This window comes from Lissotriton vulgaris, chromosome 5 (genome assembly GCF_964263255.1).
Source record: "Lissotriton vulgaris chromosome 5, aLisVul1.2, whole genome shotgun sequence".
NCBI lineage: Eukaryota > Metazoa > Chordata > Amphibia > Caudata > Salamandridae > Lissotriton > Lissotriton vulgaris.
Window position 1 is genome coordinate 1737838894 of NC_141693.1, and position 18212 is coordinate 1737857105.

Genomic DNA, 18212 nt, shown 5'->3' on the forward strand with positions numbered 1-18212 from the left:
TTGTGCATCTGAAAGAGACACGTTAGTGATAGATTCCTTACCTTAGAATAGATACCCCAGCAATACCAACCCCGGTGGTGGGTCTGCGAACCAATATCACACCAGAAAGTCCTGGAGGACGGAACGGCCAAAGAAGCCATCCCTCCGGACTTGACTGTCCAGGCAGTAGTGTCTTGCGAACGTGTGCAGCGAGGCCCACGTGGCTGCCTGACAGATGTCCTGCAGGGGGACACCGCGGCCCAGGGCAGTTGTCGTTGCCGTGGCCCGTGTGGAGTGAGCCCGCAATCCAGCCGGGGGCTCCTTCCTCGCCATGGAGTAGCATGCTTGGATGCACAAGATGATCCACCTGGAGATGGTCCTCTTGTGTACAGCCTTTCCCTTCTTCGCGCCCACGTAACCAACGAAGAGTTGGTCATCCACCCGGAATTGGCGAGTGCGGTCTAGGTAGTAGGAGAGCGCACGTTTTGGATCCAGACGGTGGAGCCTCTCCTCCTCTTTCGAGGGATGCGGAGGCGGAAAGAAGGTGGGCAAGGTGATGGACTGCCCGATGTGGAAGGCCGTGACAACCTTGGGCAGAAAGGAAGGTCGTGTACGCAACACCACCTTATCAGGATGAACAGACAGGAAAGGTGGAGAAGAAGAAAGAGCCTGGAGCTCACTCACCCTCCTGGCAGAGGTGATGGCAACCAGGAAGGCCGTCTTTAGAGTAAGGAGACGAAGAGGGCAGTTATGAAGTGGCTCAAAGGGAGCACACATCAGATAGGTGAGAACAAGATTCAAGTCCCACTGGGGCATCACGAAGGGAACAGGAGGGAACATGTGCGTGATGCCCTTCAGAAATCTACTCACAATAGGGGACTTGAATAAAGAAGGCTGATCTGGTAGCCTCAAGAAGGCTGAAAGAGCAGAAAGGTACCCTTTAAGAGTGCCCAGAGCAGAGCCCTGCTGGGCAAGGGAAAGAAGAAAGAGCAGCACTTCCGAAAGGGGTGCAGAGAGGGGATCCACAGCCTTTGCTGCGCACCATGCCACAAATCTATTCCACCGGCAGGCGTATACCGACTTCGTGGAGGGACGCCTGGCTGCCAGAATGATGTCACAGACTTCGGGAGGCAAGTCAAATGGCCTCAACTGCCGCCGCTCAATCTCCAAGCTTGTAGGTGGAGACTGGACAGGTTTGGGTGCAGGACCGTCCCCTGCTGCTGCGACAGAAGGTCCTCCCGAAGAGGCAGACGAATCGGGGGATCGACTGACATGCTGAGTAGCTCGGGATACCAGTATCTTCGTGCCCAGTCCGGAGCCACAAGGACGACCTGGGCCCGGTCGCGCCTGATCTTCTTCAGCACTCTGGGCAGAAGTGGTATAGGCGGAAAGGCGTACAACAGACCGCAGCTCCACTCGCGACGAAAAGCGTCTCCGAGCGAGTGCCGCCTTGGAAACTCCAACGCGCAGAACTGCTGACATTGCGCGTTCTCTTCTGTGGCGAATAGATCTAACCAAGGCTCTCCCCACTGTCGAAAGAGACCTTGCGCCACGTCCGAGTTCAGACGCCATTCGTGATCCATCATGCACCGGCGGCTGAGTTCGTCCGCCCTGGCATTCAGAGAGCCTGCCAGGTGTTGAACCACCAGGGTCACGCCCTGATGTTCCAGCCACTGCCAGAGGCGCAGAGCCTCCTGGCAAAGGGTCCACGACCCCACACCGCCCTGTTTGTTGCAGTACCACATGGCGGTGGTGTTGTCGGTGAACACTTGCACCACGCTCCCCCTGACAGAGGGGAGGTATGCCTTCAGTGCAAGACGAATCGCCCGCAGCTCCAGAAGGTTGATGTGGAGCCGGGACTCCGCCGGAGACCAGAGGCCTCTGACCTCCGCCTCTCCCATGTGGCCTCCCCAGCCCTGGAGGGACGCGTCCGTCACAACTACGTGCTCCGGCTGGGGTAGAGAGAGGGGTCTGCCACTGACCCAGTCGCGGTCCGTGAGCCACCACTGCAGTTGCTTCGCAGTGCCCTCCGAGATCAGGACATGATCGGACAGGTTGCCCTGATGCTGGGCCCACTGAAACTTCAGGTCCCACTGCAGAGCCCGCATCCGCCACCTGGCGTGACGCACCAGAAGGATGCAGGAGGCCATCAGTCCCAGAAGCCGCAGCGTCAACATGACCGAGACCCGGGATAACGGTCTGAAGACAGGAATCAGAGCCTGAATATCCCGAACCCGCTGCTCGGGTGGGTAAACCCGAAACTGCGCCGAGTCGAGAACCGCTCCGATGAAAAGGAGCTTCTGAGAGGGACACAGGTGTGACTTCGGCACATTGATGGAGAACCCCAGCAAGTGCAGGAGGTCGGCCGTAGTCTGGAGGTGGGTGACGACTGTCTGGGGCGAGCCCGCCTTCAACAACCAGTCGTCGAGGTAGGGGAAGACTGACACCCCTTGCCTGCGCAGATGGGCTGCGACCACCGCCATCACCTTCGTGAACACCCGTGGGGCGCTGGTAAGGCCGAAGGGGAGCACGGTAAACTGAAAGTGCTCTAGGCCTACCGTGAACCGCAGGTAACGTCGGTGGGCCGGCAGGACGGGGATGTGGAAATAGGCGTCCTGCAAGTCCAACGCTACCATCCAGTCTCCTGGGTCCAGGGCAGCCAGGACCTGAGCCAAAGTGAGCATCTTGAACTTCTCCGTCCGGAGGGAGCCGTTGACGTTCCGCAGATCCAAGATAGGGCGTAGGCCCCCTTTGCCCTTCTTGGGTACCAGAAAGTAGTGGGAGTAACAGCCACGTCCTACTTCTGGCCCAGGAACGCGCTCGATGGCCCTCTTGGCCAAGAGGGCCGAAACTTCCTCTTGCAGAAGTTGCAAGTGATCCCCCGACACACGGTGGTATTGAGGTGGCATGGATGGAGGGGAAGACTCGAAGGGGAGGGAGAAACCCCTTCGGACAATTTGCAGCACCCACCTGTCCGAAGTGACTGTATGCCAGTGGGAGAGGTGATGGCGAACCCTGCCTCCCACAGGCGTCACATGGGCCTGAAAACTCGGACTAGGAAGGTTTTGAGGCAGGGGCTGCTGAGGGAGGTGTGGACTGGCCTCGCCGCTGACCCCGACCACCGCCGCGGCGGTTCCCACGTCCGCCACCGCGCTGCTGGATATTTTGCAGCGTGTGGCTGGCGGTCCGTGGTGGGGCGCCCCTTCCGTGGCCACGAAAGGAGCGAAAGGCACCCGATTGCTGGCGTGGGGCCGTAAGGCCCAAGGACTTGGCCGTGGCCCTGGAGTCCTTGAAACGTTCCAGCGCATGGTCTGCCTTGTCGCCGAAGAGGCGACGGCCATCAAACGGCATGTCCAGGAGGGTGGCCTGGACATCGGCCGAGAAGTTGGCGGACCTCAACCAGGCGTGGCGTCGAACCGCCACCGTCGTTGCCATCGCCCTGCCCAGTGAGTCCGTGGTATCCAGCCCACACCGGATAGAAAAACGTGCCGCATCTCGGCCGTCCGCAAGGGTTTGGCTGAGTTTAGCCCTGACCTCCTCAGGGCATTGTGGCAGCACCTCCGCAACCGTGTCCCACAGAGTGTGGGTGTAGCGGCCCAAGAGACAGTTGGTGTTCACTGACCGTAGCCCTAGGCTCACAGACGAGAAGACCTTCTTCCCGAACTGCTCATATCTCTTGGATTCCCTGTCGGGCGGGGCCGACGGGAATGCGGTCTGGGAGTTGGAGGCCTGGATGACCAGACTCTCGGGGGTGGGGTGGGTGGACAAAAAGCAAGGGTCGCCCGGTGCCGGGCGGTAGCGTCTGGCCACGTTCCTGTCCACAGGGGGGCCTGTGGCGGGCTTGGACCAAGTGCCCAGAAGAACGTCACACAAGGCCTCGTTGAACGGCAGGAGGGGCTCCGCGGAGCCGGACTGCTGTTTGAGGACCTCAGTGAGGAGATTAGTCCTCACGGCCGCGACGGGGAGCTGAAGGTTTAAGGCCTTAGCTGCCTTCGTCAACACTACACTGTAAGCAGAACCCGCCTCCGAAGCCACAGTCGGGGGCGACGTAAATCCAGTGTCTGGCGAGGTGTCAATACCACTGGCCTCCCCAAGCTCATATGTCCAGTCCTGATTCGACTGGCAATCACGTGCCAGAGGGTCCTCGGACCCCTCCCATTGCTCCTCGTCACCTGGCTCCTGGAGACCAGGATTAACAGCCAGGGCCTCCTCGTGGAGATAGAACTCTCCGAAGGCCGACGGAATCGGCGCCCAGCGGCGCCCCTCCGACTCCTGAGTAGGACCGTAGGAAGCATTGGGGTCGGCAACCACATCGGCTGCCGGGGACGACACCTGAAGGGACGGCGCCGGCGAGGTCGTAAGGTCGACCGGCGAGGTCCCGGATCCGGAGCCGGATCCAGCGAGGTCGCGCGGCGCCGGGACCGAAGTCGCCAGCGGCGCCGGGGCCGAAGCACCCGACGTCGTCGGGGCCGAAGCGCCCGACCCGGAAGGACCTCCAGACGGAGCCGATCGGCCCGAAGGCGCCACGGGAACCGACTGAGGAGGGAGGGCCCTCATGGCCATGAGGTACCTCTCGACCTCCTCCTGCGACGCGCCGTGCCCAGGGACCCGAAGGTGTGGGGCAGGCGGCGACGCTTGCGACTCCCGCGGAGCCGCGTGGGCGGTGTCGCCCGAGTCCCCGGTCGCATCGTGCGAGCGACGGGGCGGGTCGGAGGATCGATGGTGTCGCTCCGACCTCTCATGCCTCTTACCTGAGGACTTGGAACCAGACGATCGGTGTCCACTCCCGGAACGTCGATGACTCCGACCTCGCGACCTGTCCCTCGACCTCCCGTGGGACCGGGACCGGGACCTGGAGCGGCGCGGGGCCGACTGCCTCAGCTCGAGACGCTTGCGGGACCGCTCCCGCCTAGCCTTCGACGTCAGGGCCCGGCAGTCGGAGCAGGTTCGATCGTCGTGGTCGAGGCCTAAGCACTTCAGGCACCGGCGATGGGGGTCCGTGACCGACATGAGTCGGCCGCACTTCGAGCAAGGCTTGAACCCGGGCATCCCTGGCACCGATAGTCGAGAATCGACTAAATAGAGGATCAAAAAGATCAAAAAAGTTTTCAGTCAAAAAGTGACTGGGGGTAGAGCTTCTTCCGGATCTGCGCTAGCTGGCGCGGAAAAAAGAAGAACTGACGTCAGCGCGCATGGGCGCCGTCTATATACTCCGACGACGTCATCCCGGCGCTCACGACGCCGACGACGGACGCGGAGCCGCAGACGACGCCTACCAGCGCGCAGGGGTATTGCTACGCAAAAATTTCCGGATCCAGTCTGACGCCTGGGGATATTCTAAGGTAAGGAATCTATCACTAACGTGTCTCTTTCAGATACACAGGCAGCTAGTTTTACGTAACAGAAGCCAGATTGGACAATAAACCCCAATAGCTCTTCCGGGGGGAAAGGCTTAATTGTATGTATATATTTAAATAGTATATATAAGATTGAGAACTCAAGCTGGAGTTTTTTTTAAATAAATTCTGTGATCCTCAAATATTTATATACTGAAATAGAAAAGCAACCTCATCCTGCCCTGCCTTGATCTTGTTGCAGTCTCCAATTCTTAGTTTCTGGGCAGAGGGAGTAGGAAGGCAGTAAAAAAACAAGTTATTTACCTGTACACTGTTGTTCTCCCTTACTGAATCTTTCATAGATTCACATGCTTGTATCAGAGTAGTTAGCAGTATAATTCCATTAGTTTGCGACTAGGTGAAGACCTTCATATGCAATAAAAGAAACATATTGAAAAATATACTAATACATCTGAATGATGAATCCAAGTAAATCATAAAACAGCAAATAAACTGCCACAACCAAATATACAAAACAAATTGAATTGATAGCTATGAAAGACTGTACCTTAAGCAAACAGATGTCCCAGGACAGCTTGACCCACTGCAGCCTCCACTGCCGAGTCTAGGCAGTAATGCTTAGTGAATGTATGCACATTGGACCATGTTGCCACTCTACAAATCTGTGAATTCATAGTTGTGAGGTTCCAAGTTGGCAACTTAGAGACTTTATTTGAGGATTAACAATTTGACCATTGATCAGTGAGGGTAGGTTTGGCAGTGGAGGAAAGCAAATATGCTGAGACATCGAGCACAGGAGAAGCTCAGTGTACCAAAACTACCTCGCCATGCCAGAGCTATGAGAATAAGATGGCATGGTTCTTTCTTCATTTTGTTCAACATTCTTGGGATGAGGTGAAACGGCGGGAACACATAGGCGAAAATCCCCGTCCACCAAGAGTTCCTATGAGGAAACCTGCTGGCGAACTTATCACACTTCTTGTTGTTTTCTGTTGCAAAAAGGTCCAGTTTTAGTGTGTCCCACAGTTTGAAGACTCTTCTCAGGTGGACTATGTTTAACTCCCATTCGTGACATTGGGAATTGGTTCTGCTAAGAGAATCTGCCCAATCGTTGTCCACGCCCAGAACATGCTCTATTTGCAACGTTATGTTGTGATGAATTAGCCACCGCCAAATTTCTTGGGCTTGTTCTAATAATTTTAGAGACCTGGTGCCCCCTTGTTTGACAAGATAGAACATGGTTCTGGTGTTGTTTGTTCTTACTAAAACGAAGGATCCCTGGATTCTGGGAAGAAAAGCCTGCAACCATAGAAAAACTGCCCTTAGTTCCAGAAGATAGATGTGTGAACATGTTTCCTGAAGGGATCATTTTTCGTGTACTTGCAATTCCTGGGGATGCGTCCTCCAGCCGTCCATTGAAGCGTCCATTGTCATAATATAATGAGGCTGTGCTGGTTGGAACGAGAGGCCAGGAGAGATTGATTTCTTTTTCCCACCATGACAGAGACGGTTTTATTGTCTGTGAGAGAGATGATATCCTCGAATGAGCCATGCACATGCACTCACTGCATGTCTAACTGCTCCTGGAGAGGCCTCAATGCAGCCGACAATTTGAAATCAACAGGATTCATGATGACAGCATCCCCAGTGACTTGAATACTCTCAAAGAAATTGACTCTTTTGGGGGCAGAAAGGATGCTAAGCACATTTTTAAGGTAAGAAATTTCGACTACTGTAGAAAGGGGCTATAGAAAAAATGCCTTTCGAGCAACGAGGAAAAAGCTTTTACTCCAAGTTCTTCTTAATAAAGAAAAAATGCAGTAAATGGAGGCAGGTCATGGACCTCAGGCAGCTAAACAAATACATCAAAAACAATTGTGCAGAAGGTTATCCCTTCAAGAGATTCTCTTATTATTAAACAAGGGAGATTTTCTAGCGTCCCTCAATCTCTTGGACGCATACTTGCACATTCCCATTCATGCAAAGCATCACCAATTCTTAAGAATTGAGGTGGCTGGGGATAACTACCAGTTCAAAGTCTTGCCATTCGGCCTTTGCTCATCGCCCAGAGTTTTCACGAAATATATGGCTCCGGTAGCTGCTTTTCTGAGAAGACAGGGACAGCAGGTTTACCCCTACCTGGACGATTGGCTAGTGAAGGGTGCTACTTTTCACTCTACCAGAAAATCTATGCAGGCTTATCAGCGGCTCTTCAAGTCTCTGGGGTTACAACTCAACTTGGAGAAGTCACACTTGATTCCAAGCCAGAAGCGTGTTTTTCTAAGGGAGCTTTTAAACAGTCAATGAAGGCATATCCCACTTCAGAACGAAAGCTCAAGATGAGGACAAATGATGATGATGCATTTTTCTTGGAGGCGGAGTTCAAGGAGGTTTGCAATCTAATTCCAACGTGTGGTTGTGTTGGATGATGTCCAGCACCCATTTGTCCTTCGTGATCAATTGCCATGGATTCAGAAATGGAGATAGCCAATGAGACCAAAGGTGTTGAGATCGAAATGAGGAGGCTGGAGGAAGATAAACATCACTGATGTCTTGAGGGATCCTGTAATTTTCTTTGTCCTGCTGGCTTGCTGATTGTAAGACATGTTGGAGGCATGAAATTGCTGCTGTTGCTGTCCTCCATATTGTGATCTGTAACTCTGACCATATAGCTGATATCTGTACGATTGATAAGACTGTCTTTTTGGAACTGACCTCTTCCTCTACCTCCACGAAAGGACTGAAAATGCCTTTGTTGTAGCATGCCCAAGGAACGTGCAGTCTCAGTATCCTTTTTGATGCCCTGTAACTCTTTGTCGACGTGTTTTCCAAAAAGGTTTTCCCCATCGAAGGGCATGTCCAGCACTTTCGATTGGACTTCGGGCGGAAAGACGTCGCCCTAAGCCAGCCCGGTCTATTAAGGATTGCGGCACCTGCCAATTGCCTGAAAGCAATAGAAGACAGATCCATTGCGGATTCAATCACCTCCAAAGACGCTCTGACCCCCTCCTGCAGGAGATCTTTTGCTTCTCTCTTTTTATCGTCAGGAAGGAATTTGAGAAGAGGAGCCAGGTCTGGTAATACCTCCCCAAGATTGCTAAGGCGTTAGAGGCCTTGATAGCAGTAGATGCCATAGTAGCGTAGCAATTGCCGATGCGGTCAAACCGTTTGCCTTCTCTGTCTGGAGGCACCGAACAAGTATATTGAGGATTCCTGCAATGCCTCTGGGCAGCCTGCATTATTACTGAATCCGGAAGAAGATGGGCAATTAAACATGCTAGAGCACAATCAGGTGCTTTCTTGATCTTCTCCATCCTCGGTCACACAGCAGGAACACAGGCTGGGTTTTTCATTATCTTCAAACTTTCAATCCAAATGTAGTTCACAATTGGAATGGATTTAACAGATTTCTTTGATGCATCTTTAAAATCGTAAAGAAAACATTCGGTTTGCACCACAGGCAGAGGCTGCGAAAACCTTTTAGAAGCTCTCTCAAGCACTTCATGAAACCCTCCGAAATCTCCCAGGGGGAAGGCGATGGTTAAGATGGAGCCACGTAATCATCCCATTTTTGGCCAAGGTGGTCCAGATCCTGAGTGAGCTCACCTTCCTCTGGTTAATCGCCTTCTTCACTCTTGATGTAATCATCCTGTATTGTAATACACCGAGGAGCCTGTTTCTCAACCTGTGCAACAGGCGGTGGCGTTACTGGTGGAGGAAGAGCAACTTGAATACTTGGACCGACGGGTGTCAATGGAACCAGAACGTGGGTCCGGAAATCTTTTATAATAGTCATTTAAGATATTATGCCGAAGGTCCGTGACCAAGGAGAGTGGGACCAGCATGAAATCTGAAATCTCTCCGAACCTCCTGGCATTCTTCATAAGCCTCATAAGGATAGTGCTTCTGAAAAGAGTCATAATGTTGGGCCTAAGAACGACCTGAAAATGAATAATCCCCTTCCATATATACTGATTATCCTTGTGCTTCCTCTTCCTGATCAGTGTCCTGCCATTTGACTGAGTTGTGAGGGACTGTAAGCGGGACCAAAAAGACTCATCTCCTGATTCCTCCGTATCAAGAAGGTGAGAAGGAAGCAATGGTGAGATCTTGGGAAAAGTGACAATCCTGGTGATTTGGGGACTAAATGCAGACTTTTTATAGCAGTCAACGAAGCAGTTGACAACGGAAGACGCCTGATAGTAATCGTTGTCGAACCTGGCCGAGAAGGTGATTTGAACACTGCCGTCAACCGAGCGCCCGTCGAAGAAGCGTCGTAGACGCGATCGTCGATACGGTGTACGTCGTCAATCCTCGTCACTGTGCTCATTGAGGATGCCGTCACCACTGCCATCGCCGAAGCAGTAGTTGCCACAGAAGTCGGGGATTTAGAAGAAGTTCTCAACGACTGGTCCGCAAACAGTGCATTCTTCGTCAACGAGGCCCGTTTGAGAGGTGAGACAGGCAGAGAGGCAGCAGAGGATTTCTTCATGCTTAAGGGCTGTCTTTTCGGCAGCGGAGGATTTTTCTGCCTTTAATTTCTTTAAATCAGCCTTTAATGAGGTATAACGCTAATTTTTACGCTTTCTCTCAACTGAGGATCTCTTTAACATCAGACCCAGATTCTGATTTTGATTTATTTTTCTAAAGCCATAACAACAACCTGGCCTCTCTATCTTTTAGTGTCTTTGCTGAAAAGGCTCTACAGTATTTACAGTCTTTGGCTGCATGTTTAGGATAGAGGCAATAAAGGCAGTCTTTATGTGGATCTTCAGAAAAAAACTTTGACTTACTACAGGATCTACAGGGGCTGAAAAGCCTCTTCTTAGAACCCTCAGACATCCTTAAAGTAAAGAAGTTTGAACACAATTCCTTGAGGTTAATTCAAGCATGGTCAAAAGTTCACACAGTGACAAACTGAGCAGAGCTCAGGGAGACACCCTTACACACGATGTGCGGTTAGAAATCTGAGGTCTGATGGCTCTGATTGGGGATTTGAGGTCTAAGGCTGGCCTCTGATTGGTCAAAGTTTGGACCTACATAAAGATGATGAATGTCAAAGTTTTTTTTTTCTTTTGTTGGTTTCAATGTACTCCTATGGTACTTCTTTTCTAACTACCGCAAGACTTCCACCATGACGACAGGGAAGATACAAGCATGTGAATATATGAAAGATTCAATACTGAAGAAATGAAGCAGGAAAATTGAGAGCAGGGCCAAGTCCTTAGAATGTGCCCAACATGAGAATTATTTCTATTTTATCACACAAGTGAGAAAAGTAAGAGGCTCGCTTACAATCTTCAGTAAATGCAAGCTACAATCCGTCTGCAAAAGGATTGTTTAGATGTGGCTACGTCTTGTAGGATATGGCCATAAATAATATAAGTAACCAACAACTGCTTAGACTTACTATGTGTCTTAGTCTTATCCAGAAAAAAATGGAGTTATCTCTGAATATCCAAAGAATGTAAGGTTATTTCTGCAGGGGTGGATGGATAGGGAAAAATGGAATATGCTACTTACCAGTATGCATCTGTTCTTGGCATAGAGGGCTGCAGAGTGGTACATTATGAATAGATCGCCATCTGGTGTTAGGCTCGGATGATTGCACTTGTTTTTCTCTTGGAGAGTCTTTTGTAGCTTGGTGACTCCTCCTTTGGTTGCTAGTGCGCATGGGCATCGGCTCCATCCTTAGATTGTTTTGCCATAGTAGGGTTAGATGGAGTAGTATGATAGAATACAGATAGAAATGCCCATGTAAGTGTATCTAAATAAGATATTGTTGGAACAGACACATGTTTCCGGGGAGGCTGGGAGGGCATGTACCACTCTGCAGCCCTCTATGCCAAGAACAGATGCATACTGGTAAGTAGCATATTCCGTTCGAGGCACATGGGCTGCAGATGGTACATTATGAATAGACTATACAGCAGTTCTCTCCCTAGCGGTGGTCGCCCGTGTCTGTTGCAACAGTCTGAAATAAAGTCTTTAATACAGCTTGTCCCACTCTAGCTTGTTGTGTTGTGTGCACATCTACACAATAGTGCTTTGTGAAGGTATGCGGTGTAACCCAGGTAGCTGCTTTGCATATGTCATCTAGTGGAATGTTTCCCAAGAATGCCATAGATGCTCCTAGTTTACGTGTAGAGTGAGCTCTAGGAGGAACAGTTAATGTCCTCTTTGCTTTTAAGTAGCATATTTGTATACATTTTACAATCCATCTGGCAATGCCTGCTTTAGAGATGGGATTGCCCTTATGTGTAGGAGAAAACGCTACAAATAGCTGTTTTGTCTTTCTGAAAGTTTGTGTTCTTTCTATATAATACAATATTGCCCTTCTGACATCCAATGTATGTAGGGCCCTTTCCGCTACTGTCTGTGGTTTTGGAAAGAAGACCGGTAGTACCACTGACTGATTGATGTGGAATGCTGCAACTCACTTACTCTTCTGAGTGACGTGATAGCTATGAGGAAGGCCACCTTCCATGTGAGGAATTGTATTTCACACCTATGCATAGGTTCAAAGGGTGGTCCCATTAGTCTGGTGAGTACTATGTTGAGATTCCAGACTGGGGAAGGTGGTAGTCTTGGTGGAATGACTCTTCTGAGTCCTTCCATGAAAGCTTTAATTGCTGGTACTTTAAACAGGGAAAGATGTTGTCTGTTTTGTAGGTACGCCGCTATAGCTGTGAGATGAACTCTGATAGAGGTATATGCTAAGTTACATTGCTGCAAGTGTAGTAAATAGCAAATAATCTGTTTAGTGGATGCGTCCAGAGGGTTGATGTGATTACTGTTACAGTGTACAGCAAACCTTTTCCATTTTGCTGCATAGCATGCTCTGGTGGTAGGACGTCTTGCTTGTTTAATGATTTCCATACATTCTGGAGGTAAATCTAAATATCCAAACTCTATGACCTCAGGAGCCAGATCGCTAGGTTCAATTGTTTGGGATCTGGGTGCATTATTTCTCCATGGTTCGTTGTAAGGTGCATGGGTAATAATCTTAGCTTTTGATGTGGCACCTGTGAGAGTTGCAGTAGCGTGGTGAACCACGGCTGTCTTGCCCACGTGGGTGCTACTAGTATCATTGTCATTGAGTGCTGTTGCAGTTTCCGAACCACTAATGGAATTAGTGGGAGAGGGGGAAAGCGTAAGCACATTTGTTGGACCAATTTATCCATAGTGCATTGCCCTGGGACCAGTGGTGTGGGTAACTGGATGCGAAGTTTTGGCATTTTGCGTTCTGATGATTGGCAAACAGATCCATCTCTGGTTGCCCCCATCTTTGGAAGAATGGCTGCAGTATCTGGTCGTGCAGCTCCCATTCGTGTACTTGTTCTGACTCTCTGCTTAGGATGTCTGCTATCCGATTTTGAACTACTGGTAGGTGTTCTGCTAACAGATAGATCTTTTGAGGAATGGCCCATCTCCAAATGTCCTGTGCTAGTTTGGATAGTTGGAGAGAGTGTGTCCCCCCCTGTTTTTGAATATAATACATTGCAGTCATGTTGTCTGTTCTGATCAGGACTGCCTTGCTGGTTATTTGCACTTGGAAAGCTTTTAATGCTAGAAATATTGCTAGTAGTTCCAAGTAGTTGATGTGCAGTTTCTTTTGCTGCTCACTCCATTTCCCCTGCACTGTGTATTTGTCCATATGCGCTCCCCATCCGGAGAGCGATGCGTCTGCTGTCAGTATCAGTTGTGGAATCGGTTCTAGGAACGACCGTCCCTTGGAAATGTTTGTTGTGTTCCACCACTTCAGAGAGCGATGCGTACGGTCGTCTACCAACACCAGATCTGTAATCTGACCTTGAGCCTGATTCCACTGTGTCGCTAGACACTCCTGTAGTGGACGCATCTGTAGTCTGGCATGTGGTATTAGTAGTATGCCTAACAGCTGCATAAACACTCGTGCTGGTAGTGAGTGTTGTGGTTGAAATGAATGAATGAATGAATGAAAATTGCATTTGTATAGCGCCAACTACCCGGAGGCCTCGCAGCGCTTGTGACTGACTGCTTAACGCGAGCTCAGGGTAGTTCAGCAGGTCTTAACATACAGGTGCGTTTTCAGAGCTTTCCTGAAGGACATGTGGTTACTGTTTCCTCAAAGAGATAGAGGGAGGGTGTTCCAGAGTTTAGCCGCAGTGTGGGAGAAGGAGCGGCCTCCCCAGCGGGCTTTCCTCACTCTGATGGAAGTGGCCAGCTGGAGGGTGCAGGAACAAAGAGTGCGGGATGGGACATAAGGAGTAGCCAAGGGATGTAGGATTGCGGGGCCTGTACGATGAAAGGCTTTGTGTAGGATACACATGGCCGTGAATTGTACTCTTGCCACTACTGGGAGCCAGTGAAGCTCCTTTAGGGCATTTCTCGCTGACTGCCAGCGGGGGAGGTTATAAAGAAGGAGGGCCGCACTGTTTTGTGTGACTTGGAGCTTCTAGGTGACGAAAATCGGAGCTCCCATATAAAGAGCATTCCCGTAGTCCAGGCGGGAGAGTATAAGGGCCTGGACCAAGACCCTTCTTGCCTGGAATGGGAGCAGAGGGAGCACCTTCTGCAACATCCTCATAAGCCCAAAACAGGTGGCGGCGGTCTTAGTAGCTTGGACCGAGAAGTGCAGAGCTTTGTCGAGCCAGATCCCGAGGCTCTTTATTTGGGACTTAGGGACGGGGGGCGGGCCCAGACATGGTGGCCAGATGGATGCAAGGGCAGAGGGAGAAGGGTTGCCCAGTAAGAGGATGTCTGTCTTCTCCCCATTGAGTTTCAGACAAGAAGATTGCATCCATATAGCAACAGCATCTAGACAGGGGCCTAAGGTGTGGGACGATCCCTCAGAGTGGTCTAAAGAGACCACCAGTTGGGTATCGTCCGCGTAGGTGACGATACGCACTCCGAAGGGGTGGACTATCCTGTCTAGGGGTTCCATGTAAGCATTAAAAAGGGTGGGACTCAGGGAGGAGCCCTGGGGGACCCCACCCCTGAGCGGTTGTTTGGGAGACACCGTCTCACCCTCAAAGACCTGGAAGAAACGGTCAGCCAGGAAGGATGTCAGCCATTCCAGGGCCGCGCCCGACACGCCCATGCCCGCCAGTCGTTGTAATAGCGTGGCATGGTTGACCGTGTCGAACGCGGCGCTGAGATCTAGTAAAATAATGGCGACTTTTCCACCCCGGTCCAACACGGCTCTCGCCTCTTCCGTTACCGCTAAGAGGGCGGTTTCGGTCCCGTGCAGAGGGCGAAACCCTGTCTGAGAGGCACGCAACAGGCTATTGGACTCCCAGTAGTCCACCAAGGTGTTATTTACGTGCCTCTCAAGCAGTTTGCTCAACCATGGGAGTAAGGATATGGGGCGGTAGTTCGCCAAGTTGTTCTGGTCGAGATTGGGCTTCTTTAATAAGGCCCTCACCATCGCACACTTCCATGGAGGTGGCACGGATTAGGAGGTGATGGATGTATTGAGAACGTCCAATATGACCGGGCGAATGACGTTCATGACCTTAGTGAGGGTCTGAGGGGGTGCTGGGTCGTTGGGGGAACCAGAGGTGATCTTGGGGATTAGTCTATCCAAGCCAGGGATGTCCAGGAGTGGAATTGTATCAAGCGTGCAAGAAGCAAAGGTGTCAGAGGTTGTGGGCACGGGAGGTTCCTTATCGTTCTTAGCGTCCCTGAAAGAGGAATATATGGCCTGGATTTTTTGGGAAAAGAAGACGGCCAAGTCATTGCAGCGATTTTGGGCACCTTCAGCAGAGGGACGCTCCGCAGGGGGTGAGATAAGGGATTTAACAATTTTAAAGATTTCCTTTGGGGCATTCGCGGCCGCGTTGAATTTCCCTCCATAAAAAGAAGCTTGTGCCGCCTTTATCTCTTGTTTATAGAGCTTTATAACAGCTCTGTACTCGGCCTTTCTGAGTTGGGAGTGGTCCTGCCTCCAGGCTCTCTCACGTTTACGGCAAGCTAATTTCATGATTCTGAGGGCGGGTGTATACCATGGGGCGGCTTTGGGTCTTATTGTGGAGTTACAAGAGTGTTTGGGAAGGACCAGGTCAAGGGTGCTAGTGATCCAATTGTCGAAATTGTTGGTGGCCGTGTTGGGGTACGTTACCTTCCTAGGTGTGTCTCTGGCGAGGGCGGCTTCCCATGCAGGAAGGGGAAGTGAGGGCCACTTCCTTCCTCGATGCCTGGCGAGATGGTGAGAGGAGGAAGGGGGGTTGGTGTGCCAAGTGAAAGGTATTAAAAAGTGGTCGGTCCAGGGTAATGGTATAGGGGTCTCCACCATAAGATCATCTACATTACTGTAGATGTGGTCAAGAAGATGACCCCTATTGTGGGTTACATGAAAGCCCTTTTGGTATAGATCCATGGCTTGTAGGTTGGAACGAAGATTATTGGCTGAGGTGTCGTGGGGGTCGTCTAGATGTAAATTAAGATCCCCTAGCAAAGTAAAGTTAGGCGAGGACAACACGACACTTGCAGCAAGGTCTGTTATTTTAGTGATAAAATTGTTAAGGGTGCCAGGTGGACGATAGGCCTGGATGCCAGAAAAGGTGGTAGTGGGGGAGAATTCTAGCGAGAAGTGAAGACTCTCGCAGGTTGGTGAGGTGGTAGGGGTGATACGGCATTTATAGCTGTCTCGATATATGATGGCCAGTCCACCACCTCTCCCGGTCTGGCGATCCAGTCTTTTAAGCGTGTACCCTTGGGGAGTGACCCATACAGTAGTCGGGTCGTTATTGGTCTGAAGCCACGTTTCTGTTAAAAAAAGAGCAGCAGGGTTGAGCTCTTCAATCAATATATGCAGTTCGGTGTGATGTTTGGGTAAAGACCGACAATTGAGGAGAAACATTTTCCATTCCTGAAGAGGGGGCGAGTGACGGGTGCGTAGGGGGAGTGGGCTCCAGTTACAGGTTTTACAATGGTACTCGGTGTGAGATGGGAGGAACGAGTGACGACATGACAAATTAGTGAGAGGACGTAAGGCAAGAAGCGATGAGGAGTTATAAGAAAGCGGGAACCCTACCATGGTGAAGATCCTGACCGTGAGCAAGCAGGAAGCGTCTGGACGCGGACTGGCGCAGACTGGCTTTTCTTTGGCGCCTCTTCGGCGCGTCTACGGCGCTACCGCTGCACGTCACCGCTGCGCGGGAAGAAGAGGGACTATATAGATTAGGCGAAGGCGGAGACTAGCGCGTCAACCCTCCTAAGATGAACGCCTAAAATGGAGCAACCAGGAAGTGGTACCGCTTGCCTCCCTCCACAACAAACAGCACTGGTTGCTGCGGTGGACCGGGGAGTGAGCGAGCAAAGTACAGGTAATACGATACAATTTTTTAAAAATCAGGATAAAACAATGGAAACGCTTGTAGCAGTCCTTAATCACTGCCAAGCGCTAGCGCAGCGATGTTAGCAGGTCAACTATCGAGCGCGACTGGTTCAGACCCTTAAGTAGTGAGGGCGAAGGTTGAAATCTTTGTATCAACGAAACCATTGTTTGTATCCTGATTGGATTGGGGTATGCTTTGGCTCTTTCTGTGTCTATAGTAGCCCCCAGGTATTGTTGAATCTTGTTTGGTTGTAGGTGGGATTTTTTGTAGTTCACTGTAAACCCTAGGTGGTGCAGTAATTGAATGGTCTTCTGTGTGTTGTGAAGGCATTCTTCTTGTGACTTGGCCTTTATTAACCAATCGTCCAAGTAAGGGAAGACATGTATTTGTTGCCTTCTTAGGTGTGCTGCAACCACTGCTAGGCATTTTGTGAACACTCTTGGTGCCGTTGTGACCCCAAACGGAAGGACTTTGAACTGATAATGTTGTCCTTCCACTACAAACCTTAGGTATTTCCTGTGGGCTTTGTGAATTGGGATGTGAAAGTAAGCGTCTTTTAGATCCAGTGTAGAAAGAAAGTCCCCTTTCTTCAGTAAAGGAAGTACTTGTTGGAGCGTGACCATGTGGAAATGTTCCGAATTTATGTATGCATTGAGAGGTCTGAGGTCTAGGATTGGTCTTGGAGACCCGTCTTTTTTGGGGATAAGGAAGTATAGAGAGTATACTCCTGTCCCTTGTTGGTGTTTTGGAACCTTCTCTATGGCATGCTTTTGTAGCAGTGATAGTACTTCTTCTTTTAACAAAGTCAGACGGTCCTGACTCATTGGACGCTGTTTGGGGGGGATGTTTGGTGGGGTAGCTGTGAGTTCTAGGCAATAACCATGTTGGATAATTTGTCTCACCCACTTGTCTGATGTGAGGTTTTCCCAGACAGGTAGGAACTGTGATAGACGTCCCCCGACCGGTGTTATGTGGTCTGGGGGGAGTTGTATTAAGTCACTGTTTTGGGGTTGGGGAGTTGCGGTTGTTATTATTTCCGCGACCTCTACCCTTGTTGTTTTTACCTCTGTAACGCCTCTTGAATTACCTCTGGGTGATGTTGGTGTAAAAGAGGTAGATTGCGGTCTTGTTCTTGTACTTTTTGAGCCCCCTCTATAGGTGGATCTACGAAAGGAACTGTGTTGGCTGTTGTAATGCTCCCATTGACTTAGCCGTTTCTATGTCCTTTTTCATCTTTTCTAAAGTCTCATCTGTGCCTGAGCCGAAAAGTGTCTTCTGATCAAAAGGTTGGTTCAATAAAGATGTTTGTACTTCTTGTTTGAACCCTGAGACTCTAAGCCATACATGTCTTCTTATCATGATACTGGTGTTGATGGATCTTGCTGCAGTGTCTGCTGCATCCAGGGCGCATTTAATGGAAGTGTTAGTTATTATCTTTCCTTCCTGTATAAGCTGATCTGCTCTTTTCTGATGTTCTTTAGGGAGATGTGTGATGAGCTTTTCTAACTCATCATAATGCGCCCTATCATAGCGTGCAAGTAGCGCTTGTGTATTG

The 18212-nt window shown here is 50.4% G+C and overlaps 1 protein-coding gene across 9 annotated transcripts in view; it reads right to left on the minus strand.

The window, feature by feature from the left end:
* The window catches only part of KAT7 (lysine acetyltransferase 7), a 707790-nt gene that overhangs the window by 367073 nt on the left and 322505 nt on the right, over positions 1 to 18212 (minus strand). The window lies entirely within an intron of this gene.